The 17,951-nt window shown below is 43.2% G+C and overlaps 2 pseudogenes; both read left to right on the top strand.

Moving 5' to 3' along the window:
- Window positions 1-854, top strand: part of LOC127586268 (NADH-ubiquinone oxidoreductase chain 4-like) — a 52,069-nt pseudogene extending 51,215 nt beyond the window's left edge.
- Window positions 855-891: 37 nt separating this feature from the next.
- On the top strand, window positions 892-2,881 carry LOC127586396 (NADH-ubiquinone oxidoreductase chain 5-like; annotated as a pseudogene).
- Window positions 2,882-17,951: the final 15,070 nt, after the last annotated feature.

Here is a 17,951-nt window from a genome sequence, read left to right as displayed (position 1 = left end):
CCTCCATCTGACTACCTTTGTTTCCCTAGTTAGTCCCACCTACACATCTATAATGACCAAAAGCTAAACCTTGCCTTACCCTACTTACCAGCTACTTACCTTCCTTGCCCCTTCACGCCGAAGCCCCTTGAGCCAAAGCCCAGAAAACTCTGCTGCCACTCATTCTGCTGCCCGCTCCGACGCTGCCCGCTCCATAGGCTGTTTCCTTTTTAAGCTGCCCGCTACGCGCCTGCGCAGTCCAGCCCCCACTCGACTACTTAAAAAACGTATTAAAAAATCTAAACCTTACACTAAAAACCCTAACATAAACTAACCCTTACACCCAAAAACCCTAATAAAAATGATAAACAGAGAAAACACTTAGCTGCTCCGAAGTCCTCCGAACCGAAGCCCGAGTCCTCCGAAGTTTTTTTTCTCTCCGTTCTAAGCTGCCCGCGCCGCGCCTGCGCAGTCCAGCCCCCACTCGACTACTTGAAAAACTTATTAAAAAATCTAAACCTTACATTAAAAACCCTAACAAAAACTAACCCTTACACCCAAAAACCCTAATAAATGTGATAAACAGAGAAAACACTTAGCTGCTCCGAAGTCCTCCGAACCGAAGGCCGAGTCTAGGTGTACTATTAACTGCTTCTTACTCACTCTATATATTTACCATAACACAACGAGGTCCCAACACCACAACACCTACTCTTCATAAATCCCTACCCACACACGAGAACATCTCCTTATCTATCTACACTTAATCCCAACCCTTCTACTTATTCTTAAACCCTGAACTTATCCTAGGATGGACTATCTGTAATTATAGTTTAACAAAAACATTAGATTGTGGTTCTAAAAATAAAAGTTAAAATCTTTTTAATCACCAAGAGAGGATCTAGGGACAAAGAGAACTGCTAATTCTCTCACTCATGGTTCAAATCCATGGCTCACTTGCTTCTGAAAGATAACAGCTATCTATTGGTTTTAGGAACCAAAAATTCTTGGTGCAACTCCAAGCAGAAGCTATGAACTCAATAATCTTTAACTCATCATTTCTACTCATCTTCCTACTACTTCTTTATCCCCTTCTATCCTCAACCCTCTGCCCTAAAAAACTCCTTAATCCAAACTGATCTATAAAATACGTCAAAACCTCCGTAAAACTCTCATTCTTTATTAGTCTTATTCCCCTATCCATCTTCCTTGACCAGGGATTAGAATCAATCACAACAAACCTAAGCTGACTCAACCTAAATACATTCGACATCAATATCAGTTTTAAATTTGACATCTATTCAATCATCTTCACCCCAGTAGCCCTTTATGTTACATGATCCATCCTAGAATTCGCCCTATGATACATACATTCAGACCCAAACCTTAACCAATTCTTTAAATACCTCCTACTATTCCTAATTACAATAATCATTTTAATCACTGCTAACAACCTATTCCAACTATTCATTGGATGAGAGGGAGTTGGAATAATATCATTCTTATTAATCAGCTGATGATTCAGCCGAACAGATGCTAACACTGCTGCCCTCCAAGCAGTAATCTATAATCGCATTGGAGATATCGGACTAATCCTTAGTATAGCTTGACTAGCCATAAACCTTAATTCATGAGAAACCCAACAACTATTCTTCTTATCAAAAATACAGACTTAACTCTACCCTTATTTGGCTTAATTTTAGCTGCTGCTGGAAAATCGGCACAATTTGGACTCCATCCATGACTTCCCTCAGCTATAGAAGGCCCCACACCAGTCTCTGCCCTACTCCACTCTAGCACAATAGTTGTAGCAGGCATCTTCCTACTAATCCGCCTTCACCCCCTCTTCCAAGACAACCAACTAATTCTAACAACCTGTCTCTGCTTAGGAGCACTCACTACGCTATTTACAGCCATCTGCGCTCTCACCCAAAATGATATCAAAAAAATCATTGCCTTCTCTACATCAAGTCAACTGGGCCTGATAATAGTAACAATTGGTCTTAACCAACCCCAATTGGCCTTCCTCCATATTTGTACACATGCCTTCTTCAAAGCTATACTATTCCTATGTTCCGGTTCAATCATTCACAGCCTAAATGATGAACAAGATATTCGAAAAATAGGAGGCCTACATAAACTCTTACCACTTACCTCATCAACCCTAACAATCGGTAGCTTAGCCCTAACAGGTATGCCCTTCCTATCTGGTTTCTTCTCAAAAGACACTATTATCGAAGCTATAAACACATCCCACCTAAACGCCTGAGCCCTTACTATAACCCTACTGGCAACCTCATTCACTGCCATCTACAGCCTCCGCCTAGTTTTTTTCACCCTAATAAACTTTCCACGCTTCCCAGCACTCTCACCAATCAATGAAAACAATCCATTAATAATCAACCCACTCAAACGCCTAGCCTATGGAAGCATTCTAGCAGGCCTTATCATCACCTCAAACATAACACCAACAAAAACCCAAATCATGACAATACCACCCCTCCTCAAACTATCAGCCCTTTCAGTCACAATCATTGGTTTCATACTAGCTTTAGAACTTACTAACCTAACAAAAACACAACTCAAAACTACTCCAAATCTACTAACCCACAACTTCTCCAACATACTAGGCTACTTCCCATCAATCATACACCGACTCATTCCCAAAATCAACCTACAATGAGCACAAAATATTTCAACCCACTTACTTGATCTCTCTTGAACTGAAAAAGTCGGACCAAAAAGCACAATTATTCAACAAACACCAATAATCAAACTAATCACACAATCACAACAAGGTTTCATTAAAACCTACATTATAACCTTCTTTCTCACACTCATCCTATCCATTCTAATAATCATAACCTAAACCACCCGCAACGCCCCTCAAGATACACCACGAGTCAACTCTAATACCACAAACAAAGTTAAAAATAATATCCACCCACCCAAAACCAACATACCTCCCCCATAAGAATATAATAGCGCTACACCACTAAAATCCCCTCGAACTATCTCCAAACTACTAATCTCCTCACTATTAAATCAACCTCAACCCCAACCCTTTACAAAATACTTACTAACGTAAACAAGACCCCCAAAATAAACAAAAATATAAACCAACACAGATCAATCTCCCCATGATTCAGGATAAGGTTCCGCAGCAAGCTGCTGCTGTATAAGCAAAAACAACCAACATCCCTCCCTAAATAAATTAAAAACAAAACTAAATATAAAAAAGAACTTCCAGATCCAACCAACAACCCACAACCAATCCCAGCTGACACCTATTAAACCTAAGTGCAGCAAAATACTGGAGAAGGATTAGACGCTTGTTTGTGTGGGTTCAGAATAAGTTTGAAACTTTGGGGTAACAAAGTTTTATGTGAAACAGAATGAAGTCGGCAGCCTGAGCTCAGTGGCACAGAAGTGGAATATTGCAGAGGACGTCCTCTCGGGGTTTAAGTCTGTTCTGTTTTATTTTTGTCCTTCCCTTGTCTTTTGTTTAATGTGGGTATTAGCATGGAAATACTTGCAAGAGAGAAATCAGTGTCAGGCGCAGCAAGAGGCAGGAAAAGGAAGGGGACAGGTACAGAGAAGAGTTGGATGAGATGCAAAGAGCGAGAGACATGGATAAGAAGCAGACAGAGGAGCTGTAACAATATCAGGATAATTCAGTCAGGGACCTGGATAGTCTGAGAGATAAATGGGGAAAGGCCCATCGGGCGGCTGCTCACTGGTAGCAGTCATGGGAATGGCCAAAGAAGGTGAGGAGGTTGGTTGGGAAGTACTGGCCCGGGAAGTTGACAAGTGGGAACGTGCCAGCGTACAGGAGAGGTAATCCCCAGCCTTGACTATCACCATGGCACCGACCAAGGTCAGACAAAACAAACCCAGAATCCTGATGGCCCAGCCGGCCCCTGACAGTGGTTACTACAATTCACAAACCCTTCACCCCTGGGAGAAGCAAAGCATTTTGTCTGAGCCGCCTTTACTTAAAGTTGCGTGTGGGAATACAGAATTCTGGCGCCAGCTCAGAGAAATGATTGAAGTTCACCAGATGTGCCACAAAGATACAGACATGTTGGTTAAAGCCTAATGCCCAAGGAATATGTGGGACAGCGTGGCCCAGGGGCTGCGGGATGGTACAGGAGGGACCATTGTGTGTGGCAGTAATGAGGAGAAATATTAGAATGTGAGGGAGAAGTGAGGCAGTGACTCGGGAAGGGAGAGTAACTGGGGAATGTCAGTGGGTCAGAGAGCTGATGAGCCCACCATGGATTACACAGAGCGTAAATATGGTGCACGTGAGGAATACTCGGGGGCAGACAGTCCTGGTCGGGATGATCCAGTTTACCTGAAAATGCTGAAGGAAGGGCTGAGCTCAGCCCACCAGGAAGTTTCAGATTTGGGGATCGCTGAGGGATTGACCTACCCCACAATAGTATCATGGGCCGGGGATTTAGACCGAAGAAGTGGGAAGAGCGGTTACAGGGTAGCTGCAGTAGATATTGCCCCAGTGAGGACGCAGGGGACTTGCTTTCTGTGCCAGCGACGGGGACACAGCGAGGGACTGCCGGAATAGACATAGAAGGGTAAAGGAGATGATCTGTTCCAGCAGTGGCCTCTCAGGCCGTGGTTGGAGGTGGTGTCCTAATAAGGGAGGAAGGCCTGAGAGTCGCCCACCAAAACAGGCAAGAACCAGAGCAGCGCCCTCTCTGTCCGAACCGACTGCCATCTAGACCATGGAGCTGGTGAGGACAGCGTCCAGGTCAGACACAGCTGGCAGCAGCCTCCATTGCCAGTACTGATCACCCACGGATGGACACAAGAGGTTTATTAGGGGGCCAACAATGCGATATGTTAGTGGACACAGGGTCAGCAGCATCGATAACTGATCTACCCTTGCCGACTGACTGGAGAGGGCATTTATATGATCGGTTCAGGAGGATAAACAGCGAGAGCAGAGAGGAGTGAACCTCAGGTGCTTGAGAGTGCAGCTGACTGTCGATTTTTGGGTGTGCCCAAACAATGAGGGTACAGTCCTGGGGTAAGACACACTGAGTAAGGCAGGTGTGATCATCGACTCAGGGAAGGGACAGATTACGTGGATGAATCAGGGTCAGCAAAACCAAATGTCCCACAGAGAGACAGCAGCCCCAAGCAGGGACAGGAGACAGGACAACGTGTGTGAATCATGTCAAGAGGTCCCAGGGGTCGGGGCCAAACACAGACAAAGTGTGAGATGCGACACAGCTGCCTGCAGAGGCAGCAGGAATTCAGGGAAAGGCTCACCAGAAAGGGGTAAATGAGGAGCAGCAAGGGAGTGAGTGGGCAGAGCTCAGGGTGAAATGAGCAGCAGAAGAACACGAGGTGACTGGAACTGCAAGTGTTGAGGAGGGAACTGCTGGAGCCAGTTCAGTAAAGTTGTTTGGAGAGGCAGAGGAGAAGGAGAAGAGGGAAGCAAAGAAGGGACCAGATGGTAGCTGGACCCATGGGGAGGCAGGAGTGGCTGTAGCCCAAATGTGTATGAGGCAGATTCTACTGAAGTTATACCATGGGGTGATGCAACAGGGAAGGCACAGCATGATCACGATATGGATACTGTGGCAAGGCAAGGGTTAAGATAATGTGCAGACAGAGATAGTGTACAGACAGTGTGCAGTCAACCCAGGCGAGAAACGTCCTTGAGAGCACAGATCCCCTTTGCACAGCATGTGGCCCGAGGCTATTTGGCATCCTGAGACAAGATCAGGATGCACACGATGGATGCGAGGCGCACCCTAACTATTGGACAATTACTTTACTAACTCGAAGGTTTTATTGGCCATCAACTTGTAGTTTCTATTCGCCATTAACCTCTGCATTATCGTAGAATGATTGGAGATTTATTATGCAAATAAGGGATTTGAATGTACACAATGTTTCCGATTAGTCCATTTCTGTATAAAAATGGTATTTCTTTGTTCAAACTTTCGAACAGTTCAGTGACAGGGGCCGGACTGTCCTCCTTGTGCACAAGTAGATAAAGTGCGATTGAGAAACGAGAGCAAGTTGTCATCGTTTAGTTACTCGGTGACGACAAACGTTCTGTTACACAAACCGAGCTTCCTTCACTTACCAGTTACCCCAGTCTTCCAATAAATTATTATTTGAATCCTTGAACTTTTTCCACTGTTGTCTCTTATTCTCGGCAATGATAGTTCTTGCTCAAATGATGCTTTACCCTTAACCTGCCAATATCCAGTTTTCTAAAATTTAAATCTTGAACGGTGATTCACCTTTCACCTTCTTTCTACTTTATAGAATCACTGTCATGGATTGCATCTTTTTCATGACCTTTGGACACTTGCTCAATTCAAGACTGAAGTGCAGCGCCCTAATGCCCCTTTTCCCGGGCATCCTCCAGGCTAGTATGCAGTCATGAGAAAACAAGATTGAGGAGCTCAGAGCAAGATTGCTTTATCAGAGGGACATGAGGGACTGCTGTGTACTTTGTTTCACAGAGACATGGCTCACTCACAACTCTCCTGACACAGCGCTCCAGCCCGAGGATTTTTAGATCCACTGCATGGACCAGACGGCAGCGTCAGGTAAGGGAAAAGGCGGCAGTGTCTGCTTTATGATAAACTCATCGTGGTGCACGGACGTGGCGGTCTTGTCCCATTCCTGCTCCCCCGACCTGGAACATCTGGCAGTGAAGTGCCGACCATTCTACCTACCGCGGGAGTTCTCCGCCGTCATCCTGACTGGAGTCTGCATCTCACCTCAGGCAGACATCAAGCTGGCACTTGATGAACTGAGTGCTGTAATCAACAAGAAGGAAGGGACGTACCCCGAAGCCTGTCAACACCTCCTCCTCGCTGACCATCAACACAGGTGCACCTCAAGGCTGCGTGATTAGCCCCTGCTCCACTCTTGAAACACATATGACTGTGTGGCTAAGCACAGGTCAATTTACAAATTCGCCGAGGTCACCATTGTTTTTGGATGAATCACAAGTGATGTGTCAGCTTACCAGAGCGAGATAGGACACATGGTTGAGTAGTACTGCAGAAACAATCTCTCATTCAATGTCAGTAAAACTAAGGAGCTGATTGTTGCCTTCAGGAAGGGGAAGGAGGGTGAATATGCATCAGTCTACATTGGGGGATTGGTGGTGGAGAGATTCAGCAGCTTTAAATTCCAGGGTGTTAACATACCGGATGATCTGTTTGGGCCCTTCACATAGATGCAATCACAAGGAAGGAGAGCCAGTGTCTTTACTTTCTTAGGAAGTTAAGGAGGTTTGGTTTGTCACCGAACATTCCAACAAGTTTCTACAGATGTACTGTTGAAAGTATCCTGACTGGTTGCATTATGGTCTGAATGGCAATTCGAATGTGCAGGAACGTAATAATCTGCAGAGAGTACTGGACTCTGACCAATACATCACAGGCACATCCCTCCACACCATCGGTAGTTTCGACAGAAGGCGTTGCCTCAAGAAGTAAACATCCATCATCAAAGATCCCCACCATCCGGGCCATGCCATCTCCTCGCAGATACCATCAGGCAGGAGGTGCAGAAGTCTGAAGTCCCACACCACCAGGTTCATGAAAAGCTACTTCCCTGCAACCATTCGGTTCTTGAACCAACCAGCACAACCCTCATCACCAGAGTTTACCAACACTGTGACCACTTTCATCACCTTGCACTAACTTGAATTTTGTTCTTTTTTTTGTTCTCTTGTGTTCTTTCTCACAAAAATTGTGTTTCATTGATGTTTCTCTTGTGAAAGCTGCTTATCTGATGCAATGTGCCTGTGATTCTGCTGCAAGTAAGTTTTTCATTGCACTTTTGCAGATTACTTGTCTTGGGCAATAAACTCGACCTTGACTTTGACTTTGATTCCACAAACTAAATCCAAAGTCTCTGTTCATTTTTCAAAGCCAAAATCATCTTGTTCAATGGGCTGAAGACAGCTTTCACCAATTACATCTACTCTTGGTGAATTCTATTTCTTTTCTTGGAAGAAAGCAGGATTACATATTCTACACATTTATTCATCAATAGAATTATTGGCATCAGCTGCTTTAAGTTGTTTGTTACAATTAAAGTGATTAGGATTAAAAAAATCATGTCTTCCAAACATGCTCCCTGCTGACTGATGTTGGGCATAAATACAACAGACCGTGAATGCAGTGCATTGTGTGGTTATAGCTTCCCATCGCAATACATGGAGTTGCACAGATCTTGAGGTTGGTCATTTACTATTCCATCATTGCAGTCATCGGCATTCCTGGTAAAGTATTGGTGTTAATTATCAATCTGCAAAATGTTGTGAAATGTTGCATCACTGCTGCGTTTACTGGGATTGTTGCTTTCTGTCGATTGTGGATTTTTACCCATTTGCTGTTCTCACAATCTGATTCATACTCTTTCTCCCAATGGTTGTACCATTCTGACGGAATATTTTATTCCTTTTGAATTTTATTTCTTTATGGTACATTTCATCACAATTAGCTGTCGTTTCTTCGTCACACCTTCTAATCTGCAATGGTTTTGATACCTACTATGTCATCTCTTCTCATTCTGATGGTAAACACCGAACTACAACGGAAGCAAATTATTTTCCTATGGCACTTGTATGAACAGTTTCAAACAAAATTTGACAACAAATTTACATGAAGGAGTTTAAAACAGGAAATGGAGTGTTGAGAACAACATGAGAATGTTGAAAGAGCAGAACTGAGTGGTAAGTAAGGTCAGTAAGTGTAGGATGGGTATTTGAACTGGAGAGTTTTTGATTCAATGTACTGGCTGCAGAGAGGTGATGAAAGTGAATTTATGGAGAGTACAATGTGGAAGATCTGTCATTGATGAATCCAGATGAATGGGATTTAAGCTTAAATAAGTGGAGGCAAGAGGAGGAGTGCACTGTGTAATGGGGCTTGATATTGGTATTCTTGGTGAAGGAGAAAAGTTGTGGGGTATCTTAAACTATGTGTAGATTGAACAAACCAGATCACTAGAGGTGCATGTGGGGAGGGAGCGGAGTGAAATACAGAATTGGTTTGGTGGATGAAGACGTGCGTGTGAAAGGGACATCTGAGGGAGCGCAGCTTTGTAGCAGTGATCTGTGATTTAACTGAGCTTTGAAGATTTACAATGACGGGCCAGTTGGTGCACTGTCTCTGTGCCAGTGGGAAATCCCTCATCACACTTTTTAGCACCATGTCTATAGCGTTCTTCAAATACACATCAAATGTTGTTGTAATGTGCATCTGTCGTTTTTGGGAAGTGATTTCCAAACATCCATCTGGGTATCTTCACAAGAGGAGGGGTCGATGGCATTGTTGTACCAGAGGGAGAAATATTGGATGGGGTGAAACTCCTGGAAAAAGCTCTTTTCAGGAATTCCAGTCATATGGAAGAGATGAAGAACAATATGGAATTCAGTGGTGTTGACAGTGTTGCAGTTTTCAGTGGAACATAACGTTGTTGCTATGGATATTTTCCACAGAGGCAGACTCTCTGGTAAGATCCAAACTGAAGTGTGTTGCAACATCACAATGAAGTTAATCACATGACAGAATTCTTCGTGGGGAAATTGTCTGTCAACTCAGTTTCAAGTGCAAAGCAATAAAAGTCTCACTGAATACCGTCAATTACAATTTTATCTAATTTGTCACACACAAACATTGAAAACACAAAATATACACCACACACCACAGACGATAAAAAAACACCACATACACGTTCTACACACCACACACAATAAACGCAGCCTACACACACCACCCACACAAAATACAAATCAAACACTCACACCACACATAAACACATACACACACATATTCCCACACAACACACTTATACACAATCTCATTCACACTACACACAAACACACAATCACTAACGCACACTCACTCCCTCTGTCTTCCTCTATTGCAGCAAACTTGGCCGTGATTGGGGTAATGTTCCGCAGACGATGTGGTCTCTCCAGATGTATCACTGTCTACCTGCTGTCGATGGCGGTGACGGATCTCCTGGTCATTATCACAGGCGTGATACTAAACCGGATTGTTCCAATGACTTTCCCGTCCAGTTTCGTGACCATCGCTCCAGCCTGCAACGTGAACTTCGCGGTAGCTTACGGTGTAAGAGACTGCTCCGTCTGGGTGACGGTGATGTTCACCTTTGATCGCTTTGTGACTATTTGCTGCCAAAAATTGAAAACGAAATATTGCACTAAGCGAACAGCGGCTGTAGTGATCGGAACGGTTACTGCCCTGAGCAGGTTCAAAAATGGATTTTACTATTTTGTATTTGAACCTCCTCATAAAACTGAGCCCGCACCGTGCAAGGTTAAGTCAGTAGCTTATTCCTCGCCTGGCTGGATTGCAGATGACTGGATCGATAGCATCTTAGCCCCTTGTCTGCCATTCGTTCTATTTTGCTGTTCCATTTCCTCACCGTCAGGCACATTTTAAGGGCCAGTAGAATCCGCAGGAGACTCCAGGGCGGTGGGAACAGTGAGAGACAGAGAGACCCGGAGATGGACAGACGCAGGAAGTCTATCGTCCTGCTCCTCAGTATCTCGGGTATCTTCATCTTCCTGTGGCCACTGACACTGATAACTTTTCTCTACATTCGCATTGCCAGCGTCACTTACTTTTCAGGTTCCAATTTCAGTGACTCAGTTTTCCTTTGAAAGAAAGCAGGTACGCGCTTCAGTTCTTGTGTTCCTGCGTGAACCCATTTATTTATGCAGGGACACAGAGTAAGATCAGAGACGAGATAAAACTGGGGCTGAAATATCCACTGACTCTCATTAATAAATTACTAAAATAAATTATTTTTGTCTTTGGGGCAGTTTATGTTACAAACCACCCTCATCTTGGTCTCTACACTCACCTGCTCAGTCATAGAGCTGACCAGCATGAAAACGTGCCCTTCGGGCCATCTATGCATGCCGACCATTTTGCGAAATTAAGGTAGTCATCATTGAGGTAACATGAGGTATCATTTGCCCGCATTTGGCCCATATCCTTCTCAACCTTTCCTATCCATGTACCATTTACCATTCTACAACATGTACTTGATGTTTTACATCAAAGGTCTCTTGGTCAGAACTGTGGGATGGTGGGGATGGGTGCTTAACTCCTTCACACTGCAACCAATCTCTGCCTCTCCTCCTGATGGACAAGAGGTTGGAAAGGCCACATGATGACTCCATACAAAGCAGACGGCATCCCCAATGAAGTTGCGAAAGTTGACAGTCCTAAACTGGACACATGACTTACATCATCCATAGGTGGTAGCAAGTCAATCTCGATCCTGAAGGACCCACAAAGGCAATGATTTCTATGTGTGTAGGTACAGGAAGTTGCAATCAATCTTGTTAGAAATTAATTCATTTGATAGAAACAGTTTTACACACTTTGAAAATACTCACCTTGTTTCCCTAAGTGGTAACATTACAGTTTGATTCATTATCAACCACAAAACCAGTTCACTTTGCTTCAAACAAACTGCTTTCCATACATCGAAGAAAGGCTTTCCTGGCCAAGGCAGATGGGACTGCAGTCAATGCAGTGTTAGATTACAACATCCCGTGTTATTGCTGTGTGTGTGTGAAGAGAATTTCCCCTTAAGCCCTCATTTAAACCTCCAACCTCTTGCCGTGATATAATGTCCTTTTGATTTTGCTCCCCCTCCCATAAGGTAAAGATTTTGACTCTCCACCCGATCGATGCCTCTCATCATCTTATATCCCTCTGTCAGGTCACCCATCATCCACCTCCACTCCAGGGAAAACAAGCCAAGCCTGAACAAGATATTGTCCGGATTGGGGAACTTTGGTTCTGGGGGGAGATTGGAAACATGGACAGATGTGCAGACAGAAGGTAACCAGGATGGGAGCCAGGTGTGTGGACAGAGCGGTTTGGGAATGGGGCCAGGTGTGTGGAGTCTGGCTGGGAAAAGAGCCAGGTGTGCCGAAAGCCCATGGATGGGAACGGGCCAGGTGTGCAGAGGGAATGGGAGCAGGTGTGTGAACAGAGTCCGGCTGGGAACGGGGAAAGATGTGGGGATGGAGTGCATTGGGAATGGGGCCGAGTGTGTGGCTGGGAGTGTGGGCAGGAATTGCCAGAGGGAGTGGGATGTGTGGGAGGGTGGGAGAGGTGCAGCAGTGGAGAGGAAACTCTCAGTCACAGAATGGATGGTGTCAGACAGTGAGGGAGACTCTGTGTGTGTGTGTGTGTGTGTGTGTGTGTGTGTGTGTGTGTGTGTGTGTGTGTGAAGTCTCTTTTGTCCCCTACAAAGAAGTGAGTGAGTTTCATTCTAAGTCTGCTCTGTTTTATTTCACAATTTGAGCAATTTAACAAAAGCAACATTTCACATGATGATGGCTTCTTCACATGGTGCCATTATTTATGGTTGTAGGTGAAACTGTTGATGAATATTCTGTTCAGAGAATCACTCACTGGAGGGAAGTTCCCACCACCATATCACTAATTGATTTCATGGAAACTTGTAGAAACTTCGGAATATTCAGATATTTTTCAATCTCTCAGTATCTCAATGTAATTCATTGCAAACTTCAATGTCAAATTTTGATTCACTGCAAGAAAAACACATGATAAATTGATAGAAATCTCTTCTGTTACAAATAAATCAGTGTCCTCCATACCTGACCGGCTGATCAAAGTGATGGCAGGATAATGATCTTCAGCTGAAACAGTATTACTGTTCACTTGAATCTGTATGGACTACAATGCAGTAGACAACAAATCCATTGATAATGAATCACCCCTTACAATGAGCTTCCTTGTTGAAGCTCGATGTCATAAAAGGAAGCCAGTATATACATTGAGAACCAGCTTTGCCAGTGAGGAGGTGGTACACTCTCTTCGTCCCCACCAAAGAATTCAAAGTGCTTTATACTAAATTTCCAACTACCTGATCAAAGCATTGTTATACATGAAGATCAGGTTTCTTGTTGCAGAAATCCAAGATGATTGTGAACCATCTCACATTTTGATTCACTTCATGGTACCTTGTCTCAATACTGGGAACTGCCACCTTGAAGCTGAGTGATTTTATTTGCACACCTCAGAATTACAATGTAATTCACAACAAACTTTGGAATCAATGTTCGATCCATTTCAGCAAAGTTGCGTTTCCTAAGTTGAGAGGATACACAATCATATTAATAAGTTTAATTGAGATAAATGCGAGGTGTTGCAGTGTGGTAAACTAAACCACAGCAGGACTTACACAGTAAATAGTTGGGCCCTGGGGAGGGTTGTAGAACAGAGACACCCATGGGTGCTGATACATAGTTCCTTGAAAGTGGTGACTCTCGTTGTCTTGGTGAAGCAGCCAGCATAATCAAAGACTCCGCCTACCTGAGACATTTTCTCTCCTCTCCTCTTCCATCGGGTAGAAGATACAGGAGTCTGAGAGCATGTACCACCAGACATAAGGACAGCTTCTACCCCACTTTGATAAGACTATTGAACGGTTCCCTCATACAATGAGACGGACTATGACTTCACGATGTACCTCGTTGTGACTTTGCACCTTTATTGCACTGCACTTTCTCTGTAGCTGTGACACTTTACTCTATACTGTTATTGTTTTTACCTGTACTACATCAATGCACTCTGTACTAACTCAATGTAACTGCACTGTGTAATGAATTGACCTGTACGATCTGTATGCAAGACAAGTTTTTCACTGGACCTTGGTACAAGTGACAATAATAAACCAATACCAATACCAATATCACAGGTATACAGGGTGGTGAAGAAGGAGTTTGGCACACTTGCCTTCATCAGTCATGATACTGATTCCATGACATGGGACGTCATGTTACAGCTGTACAAGACGTTAGTCACACCAGAGACTGCAGATGTTGGAATCTGCAGCAACAAAAAAGATGCTGGAGAAAGTCCACAGGTCAGACAGCATCTGTGGAGGGAAGTGGACAGTTGAGGTTTCAGGTCGGGATCCAGCCACATTTGGAGTGTGCGGACAGTTCTGGTCTCCTTGTTACAGGAAGGATGGCATTAAACTGGAAAGGCTGCAAAAAAGATTCTTGAGGATGTTACCGGGACTGGAGGGTTTGAGTAATAAGGAGAGGCTGGAAAGGCTCAGACTTTTCTCTGGAGTGTTGGAGGCTGAGGGGTGACCTTACAGAGGTTTATAAAATCATGAGGAGCAAGATAAGGTGAATAGCTGCAATACTTTCCCCAGGGTGGGAGCGTTCAATATCAGAGGGCAGAGATTTAAAGTGAGAGGGGGATGATTTAAAAGGGAGCTGAGGGGAAACTTTGTTACACGTAGGGTGGTTGGGACATGGAACGAGACACCAGAGGAAGTGGTAGAGGTTTGAACATTTACGATACTTAAATGACATTTGGACAGGGACATGGAGAGGAAAGTTGTAGAGGGATATGGGCCAAACCTGAACAAATGGCATTGGCTCGGTTAGGCAACTTGGTCAACATGGACGAGTTGGGCCGAAGGGCCTGTTTCTGTTCTATATAACTCTGTGACTCTCCTGCTAATGGTGGACAAAGCACATCACATTGGGATCACATGTGTTGATCCTCTTTATCCCTCGAACATTTTTTCCAAAATCCATTGAAGATAAATATCTGAATGAATTACAATGTATACATTTTTGTTATGGACTCGGTGAATGTACCTTTAAGATAGAGCATAGTGGTGTGTGTATGGGGGTGCGTGCTTACGTCAACAGAAGATAAAGGACGTAATGATGTTGTTGAAGAGGTCAGTCGAAGTCAGTCAGAGAAAAGATGGAGAGACACCAGCCTGCTAGTTTCTCCACCGATGGATGAGAAACAATAACTGTGTCTGTTACTACAATGCACGTATGGAAATTGTAAGTAATCCCGTGGAGTTCAATTTGTTGCTGACCTGAGGAGGGAAACAGGTATTTGTGTGGACGGCCACGATTCAGATGCTTTTCGGGGTGAGGAAGTCACTACCGAGTAAACACTGAGGTGTCGTTTGGGTTCCATCGTGGAACATTTGGATTTCGTAATTACTCTCCCTATGTTCTCTACATCTACGTCTTATCTTCAGACAACGGTGGTTGTTGAAGAAGCCTTTGCTCATGTTTCACCTTACGGCTGCTGAAATGAACTTTAAGACCCATTCCTGGTCTTGGAGTTTGGGAATTTGCCACACACACACGAAGAGTTTACTTTTGGGGTTAATGTTTAAGATCTAACGTTTTTACTTCTAACATTCTAACATTTTTATTTTTATTTTTCTAATTATCATAAGTAGTTATTAATAAAATAGTTTTTAACACATACATCTCAATGTGTTTCTTTTGTTGTTGGTTCTTAACAGTTTGCCGAGCATTAATGTGACTTACTGTCCTGCCCGTCCACATGCAACAAAGTGAATGTTTTGCAGGGGAATTTACAATGAAGGAGGCTCAACTACTCAACGTTCAAGTGATTTCCTCTGACCACAGTGGAGACGGCTGCAGACAGCACAATGTGTGGAGGTGCACTGGTTGTTCCACGTTTCACTACACACAGAATTAACTCCTGAAGTTGCTGTCAGTTTGATGGTGAATGAAAGTCAACACCAACATTTCTGACATCTTAGAATCAGAAAATCTGGGCGTGCAGCACTCACTAAGTGTTTCCTTGCTCCTGTGCTGACATGTATTTGTGCATGTGACAATAAACTCGACTTTGACTTTGAATCATTATCTCCTGATCTCTGCAGTCTCTTTCAGTCGATTAATCCTTTTTAGTTTTATACCAGCTCCCATTTCTCTTGGTGACCAGCACCCTTTATTCCACAAACCAATCTTCGTGCATTTATCGGTTACCCAAGTATACTAATAAATAATTATTTGAATCCTTGAACTGCTTTCTCTGTTGTCTCTAATTCTGTGCAATTACACTTCTTGTCTTCTGATGCTTCAGCCTTAACCCTCTAACGTCCAGTTTTCCAAAATTTAAATCTTCAACGATGATTCACCTTTTACATTCTTTCTTCCCATAGCGCATCACTATCATGGTTGGCACATTTCTCCAAACTTTGCTCAACTCAGGTTCACTCCAGAAACTAAATCAAATGTGTCTGTTCGTTTCATAATGCCAGAAATATATTGTTGCAGGTTGCTGTGTTCAATGGGCCAAAGCCAGCTTTCACCATGACAGCCAGCCTTCAAACTGTCCTTACTTTTCTTGAAGAAATGGAGGCAGGGTTACACTTTCAACGCAATTATTCATCAAAATATCAACATCATTGGCTTTACGTTGTTTGTTCCAAATCATATAATTGGCATAAAAAGAACAAAGATGCTTCCTGATGTAATCCCTGGTGACTGATGTCGGGTATAAATATAATAGACTGTGAATGCAGTGTATTGTGTGCCTCAAGTGTTTAACAGCAATGCATGGAGTTCCACAAATCTTGGGGTTGACTATTTGCTATTCCATCATTGCAGTCATCGGCATTCCTGGTAAAGTATTGGTGTTAATTATCAATCTGCAAAATGTTGTGAAATGTTGCATCACTGCTGTGTTAACTGGGATTGTCGCTTTCTGTCAATTGTGGATTTTTACCACTTTTTTATTCTCCCAGTATCATTAATACCCTTTAGTTGTTTTCTAACATTGGTTGTGCCATTTTAATTGAATATTTTTATCCATTTAAAATTTATTTTTACAGTGAACTTTATGAGAATTTGCAGAAGAATTTCTGCTTTACAACTTCTAATCTTCAATGGTTTTGATTGCAATTATATTATCTCTTCACATTCTGAGGGTAAACACCCAACTATAATAGAAGCAATTTATTTTCTGATGGCACTTGTATGAACAGTTGCAAACAAAATTTGACACTAAATTTACATTCAGGAGTTTAAAACAGGACCTGAAATGTTTAGAAAACATCATGAGAATATTGAAACAGTGGAAGTGAATATCCAGTCAGAGAGTAAGTATAGGATGGGTATTCGAACTGGCGATTTTGTGCTGGCTGCAGAGAGGTGATGAAAGTGAATTTATGGAGAGTGCAATGTGGAAGATCAGTCATTGATGTATCCAGATGGACGGGATTTTAGCTCAGATGTGTGGAGGAAAGAGGAGGCGTGCACGGTGTAATAGGGCTTGACATTGGTATTCTTGGTAAAGGTGAAAAATTGTGGGGTATCTTAAACTACATGTAGATTGGAGAAACCAGATCACCAGTGGTGCATGTGGGGAGGGAGTGGAGTGAAATACAGAATTGGTTTGGTGGATGAAGACGTGTCTGTGAAAGAGACATCCAAGGGAACGCAGCTTTGCAGCAGTGATCTGTGATTTAACTGAGTTATGAAGATTGACAATGTTGGGCCAGTTGGTGCACTGTCTCTGTGCCAGTGGAAAAAGCCTCATCCCACTTTTTAGCACCATGTCTGTAGCGCTCTTCAAATACACATCCAAATGTGGTTTAAATAAGCATATAACGCTTTCGGGAAGTGAGTTCCAAACATCCATCTGGGTGTCTTCACAAAAGGAGGGGTCGATTGCATTGTTGTACCAGCGGGACAAATATTGGATGGGGTGAAATGAGTAGTAAAAGAAGCTTTTTTCAGTGTTTTCATTTATGTGGAAGAGATGACGAACAACACAAAAATCAGTGGTGTTGATAAGATCCAAACTGAATATATATCAAAACTTAAGATAAAATCTTACCAGTGGTCTGGTAAGATCCGAACTGAAATATGTTGCAACGTCACAGCGCAGTTAATCATAGGATAGAATTCTTAGTGGGGTAACTGTCTGTCAATTCTGTTTCATGTGTCAAAGTAATAAAAGTCACACTGAACACGGTCAAGTACAATTTTAGCCAAGTTCCACTGATTTTTCTCTTTGTCTCAGACACACATTCAAAAGACAAAATATACAGCACACGCCACACACATTCAAACAAAATGCATGCCACAC

Source organism: Pristis pectinata, chromosome 35, assembly GCF_009764475.1.
Source record: "Pristis pectinata isolate sPriPec2 chromosome 35, sPriPec2.1.pri, whole genome shotgun sequence".
NCBI lineage: Eukaryota > Metazoa > Chordata > Chondrichthyes > Rhinopristiformes > Pristidae > Pristis > Pristis pectinata.
The sequence above is the reverse complement of the archived record's forward strand: the minus strand, read 5'-3'. Positions and strand labels throughout refer to the sequence as shown.